A 1,065-nucleotide genomic window follows, 5' to 3' on the forward strand; every position below is an offset into this window, starting at 1 on the left:
ATAATCAACCTAAGAGTCGTACCACCGTAATATCATTGACTTATGACTCAAGCATAAGGATTTGAATATTAGGGTGTTACATGTCCTAATTCTGGGAATATCACGGAGCAAGGGTAGAAATTTCCAATGCACCCCCGCACCGAATTTGTCAGCAAATAACGTCGTACCAAACAACGACATAATGTGGCACCTGGTATAATGCTCCATAGTCTCATGAGTAGTTAATGTTATTCCATGTTTAACATTACGCAACCACGTTAGCTTGATAAAGCTACCTCTACATTCACTCGCTGTTGGTGCAACTCCAAAGTTCATCAGACATTCTTGTACCATGGCTCTGTGATTACTGTTGGTTGGCCCTCTAACTGATAACCCAATTCCTTGAAGTCTGAGGATCAAAGCTACATCTTCTAAAGTGATAGTACATTCATCTATAAGGAGATGGAACGTATGAGTTATTGAATTCCACCGTTTTACCAAGGTCAATAACAGAGCCATTTGTTCTGGAATTTTTCGAATCTGAGACATGTTGTAAAAGCTAGCAACTCTTAGATAGAGTTCTATTATCCGATCATATGGTTTTGGAGCATATAAGTGTCTCAGTCCAATTACTCTAAAACCCTAACAATGATAATCAATATATAGTGATAACTGTTAAAATAATAATAATAATAACAACAACAATAATAATAACAATGATAATAAGTATAGCCAATGAGTTATAACTCAAATGGCATAGTCTCTCCATACTCACCTAAGAGGTCGTGGGTTCAAGTCTCTTTATCTTTGGTAAAAAAAGAAAAGTATAGAAATGCACTCGAAGATGGAATATCTTTATTTTTAATTAACAATTTAAATACATACGAATATTGGTAACAACTTGTCACAATGCAACAATAGCAAGGATAAAATAATAACAATACTATAAACATAAACACGCACGTAATAATAGTAACATAATAAAATATTAATTCCCATAATATTTTATCGATTTTATAAAATAATAAACACCGGTTGTTGCTGCTGATGATGATAAAATTATTAAAATATTTTTTTCTACGATAC

Source organism: Arachis ipaensis, chromosome B05, assembly GCF_000816755.2.
Source record: "Arachis ipaensis cultivar K30076 chromosome B05, Araip1.1, whole genome shotgun sequence".
NCBI classification, from domain to species: Eukaryota; Viridiplantae; Streptophyta; class Magnoliopsida; order Fabales; family Fabaceae; genus Arachis; species Arachis ipaensis.